This window comes from Oncorhynchus nerka, linkage group LG20 (assembly GCF_034236695.1).
Source record: "Oncorhynchus nerka isolate Pitt River linkage group LG20, Oner_Uvic_2.0, whole genome shotgun sequence".
Classification (NCBI taxonomy): Eukaryota; Metazoa; Chordata; class Actinopteri; order Salmoniformes; family Salmonidae; genus Oncorhynchus; species Oncorhynchus nerka.
Window position 1 is genome coordinate 82,991,261 of NC_088415.1, and position 3,726 is coordinate 82,994,986.

The 3,726-nt window shown below is 53.6% G+C and overlaps 1 pseudogene; it reads left to right on the top strand.

Annotated features, from left to right (window-relative positions):
• Positions 1–749: 749 nt before the first annotated feature.
• LOC135562730 (myb-like protein X) lies at positions 750–2,078 on the top strand (annotated as a pseudogene).
• Positions 2,079–3,726: the final 1,648 nt, after the last annotated feature.

Consider the following 3,726-nt stretch of genomic DNA (forward strand, 5'->3'; position numbering starts at 1 on the left):
GACGGAGAAGGAGAAGGAGAAGGAGAAGGAGAAGGAGAAGGAGACGAAGAAGGAGACGGAGAAGGAGACGGAGACGGAGAAGGAGACGGAGAAGGAGACGGAGACGGAGAAGGAGACGGAGAAGGAGACGGAGAAGGAGAAGGAGACGGAGACGGAGAAGGAGAAGGAGAAGGAGACGGAGACGGAGAAGGAGACGGAGAAGGAGACGGAGACGGAGACGGAGAAGGAGACGAAGAAGGAGAAGGAGACGGAGAAGGAGACGGAGACGGAGACGGAGACGGAGAAGGAGACGGAGAAGGAGAAGGAGACGGAGACGGAGAAGGAGAAGGAGAAGGAGAAGGAGACGGAGAAGGAGAAGGAGACGGAGAAAGGAGGAAGACGGAGACGGAGACGGAGACGGAGAAGGAGAAGGAGACGGAGAAGGAGGAGAGGACAAGGAGACGGAGAAGGAGAAGGAGAAGGAGAAGGAGACGAAGAAGGAGACGGAGACGGAGAAGGAGACTGAGACGGAGACGGAGACGGAGAAGGAGAAGGAGACGGAGACGGAGACGGAGACGGAGAAGGAGACGGAGAAGGAGAAGGAGAAGGTGACGGAGAAGGAGAAGGAGAAGGAGACGAAGAAGGAGACGGAGACGGAGACGGAGAAGGAGAAGGAGACGAAGAAGGAGACGGAGAAGGAGACGGAGAAGGAGAAGGAGAAGGACAAGGACAAGGACAAGGAGAAGGAGAAGGAGAAGGAGAAGGAGAAGGAGAAGGAGACGAAGAAGGAGACGGAGACGGAGAAGGAGACTGAGACGGAGACGGAGACGGAGAAGGAGAAGGAGAAGGAGAAGGAGACGGAGACGGAGACGGAGACGGAGAAGGAGACGGAGAAGGAGAAGGAGAAGGTGACGGAGAAGGAGAAGGAGAAGGAGACGAAGAAGGAGACGGAGACGGAGACGGAGAAGAAGAAGGAGACGAAGAAGGAGACGGAGAAGGAGACGGAGAAGGAGAAGGAGAAGGAGAAGGACAAGGAGAAGGAGAAGGAGAAGGAGACGGAGACGGAGACGGAGAAGGAGAAGGAGACGGAGACGGAGACGGAGAAGGAGAAGGAGAAGGAGACGAAGAAGGAGAAGGAGACGGAGAAGGAGAAGGAGAAGGAGAAGGAGAACTAGAAGGAGAAGGAGACGGAGAAGGAGACGGAGACGGAGACGGAGAAGGAGAAGGAGAAGGAGACGGAGAAGGAGAAGGAGAAGGAGACGAAGAAGGAGAAGGAGACGGAGAAGGAGAAGGAGAAGGAGAAGGAGAACTAGAAGGAGAAGGAGAAGGAGAAGGAGACGGAGAAGGAGACGGAGACGGAGACGGAGAAGGAGAAGGAGAAGGACAAGGAGAAGGAGACGGAGACGGCGACGGAGACGGAGAAGGAGAAGGAGACGGAGACGGAGACGGAGAAGGAGAAGGAGGAGGAGACGAAGAAGGAGAAGGAGACAGAGAAGGAGAAGGAGAAGGAGAAGGAGAAGGAGAACGAGAAGGAGAAGGAGACGGAGAAGGAGACGGAGACGGAGACGGAGAAGGAGAAGGAGAAGGAGACGGAGACGGAGAAGGAGAAGGAGAAGGAGACGAAGAAGGAGAAGGAGACGGAGAAGGAGAAGGAGAAGGAGAAGGAGAACTAGAAGGAGAAGGAGAAGGAGACGGAGAAGGAGACGGAGACGGAGACGGAGAAGGAGAAGGAGAAGGACAAGGAGAAGGAGACGGAGACGGCGACGGAGACGGAGAAGGAGAAGGAGACGGAGACGGAGACGGAGAAGGAGAAGGAGGAGGAGACTAAGAAGGAGAAGGAGACAGAGAAGGAGAAGGAGAAGGAGAAGGAGAACGAGAAGGAGAAGGAGAAGGAGACGGAGAAGGAGACGGAGACGGAGAAGGAGAAGGAGATGAAGAAGGAGACGGAGAAGGAGACGGAGAAGGAGAAGGAGACTGAGAAGGAGACGGAGAAGGAGAAGGAGACGGAGAAGGAGACGGAGACGGAGACGGAGAAGGAGAAGGAGACGAAGAAGGAGACGGAGAAGGAGACGGAGAAGGAGACGGAGACGGAGAAGGAGAAGGAGACGGAGAAGGAGAAGGAGACGGAGACGGAGAAGGAGAAGGAGAAGGACAAGGACAAGGACAAGGAGAAGGACAAGGAGAAGGAGAAGGAGACGGAGACGGAGACGGAGAAGGACAAGGAGAAGGAGAAGGAGACGGAGACGGAGAAGGAGAAGGAGAAGGAGACGGAGAAGGAGACGGAGAAGGAGACGGAGACGGAGAAGGAGGAGATGGAGAAGGAGACGGAGAAGGAGACGGAGACGGAGAAGGAAAACGAGAAGGAGACGGAGAAGGAGAAGGAGACGGAGAAGGAGAAGGAGAAGGAGACGGAGAAGGAGACGGAGACGGAGACGAGAAGGAGAAGGAGCTGAAGAAGGAGACGGAGAAGGAGACGGAGAAGGAGACGGAGACGGAGAAGGAGAAGGAGAAGGAGACGGAGAAGGAGACGGAGACGGAGAAGGACAAGGACAAGGAGAAGGACAAGGAGACGGAGACGGAGAAGGAGAAGGACAAGGAGAAGGAGAAGGAGACGGAGACGGAGAAGGACAAGGACAAGGAGAAGGAGACGGAGACGGAGACGGAGACGGAGACGGAGAAGGAGAAGGAGACGAAGAAGGAGAAGGAGACGGAGAAGGAGAAGGAGACGGAGAAGGAGACGGAGAAGGAGACGGAGACGGAGAAGGACAAGGAGAAGGAGAAGGAGACGGAGACGGAGACGGAGACGGAGAAGGAGAAGGAGAAGGAGACGAAGAAGGAGAAGGAGACGGAGAAGGAGAAGGAGAAGGAGACGGAGACGGAGAAGGAGAAGGAGACGGAGAAGGAGACGGAGAAGGAGACGGAGACGGAGAAGGAAAACGAGAAGGAGACGGAGAAGGAGAAGGAGACGGAGAAGGAGAAGGAGAAGGAGAAGGAGAAGGAGAAGGAGACGGAGAAGGAGACGGAGAAGGAGAAGGAGACGGAGACGGAGACGGAGAAGGAGACGGAGAAGGAGAAGGAGAAGGAGAAGGAGAAGGAGACGGAGAACGAGAACGAGAACGAGAACGAAGGAAGGGGAGAGATGTTACGAAACCCAGAACTAGCCTATGGATATGGTTGCACTCTCTTTGTCTACATGCCCTAGGCCTCGTTACAGGGTCTATAATCTGAATGTATGTGTGTGTTTAAGTGAGAAACCAGCATTTGAGGACTGTATTGGATGCACATGTTGCCAGGAGACAGAAACTTAACCCCCATCTCATAAAACCTCTCCCAACTTGAAAATAACGTTGAAAACTCACATACTAGTGACTATCTATTTTCCAGCATGTTCCTAACTTTTATACTTTTTTCTATTTATTTTCCAGAAAACCTCCCCAACTACAGAAATCATCAACTCTGAGAAAACAGTAAAAAACTAAAACCATCCAATTCACTGCTCTGCACTCAGGTCATTTTCTCCTGAGGGAAGTATGTGACTTGAACAAACCAAGGGACAACCAGGAACCCCTCTGATTCTACACTGAGACACCGACTCCTTTCACTAGGCCCATGGTCACAAGCACCAAGCTCCATCTGATAAATAGTCATCGATAAGGGACTTGGAGCAACCAATCACCAGGGACAAGTAAGCATCGACCACAACTTTAGCCAACTCACTAGGAACACCATTTGCTCCCAAATGCCTCT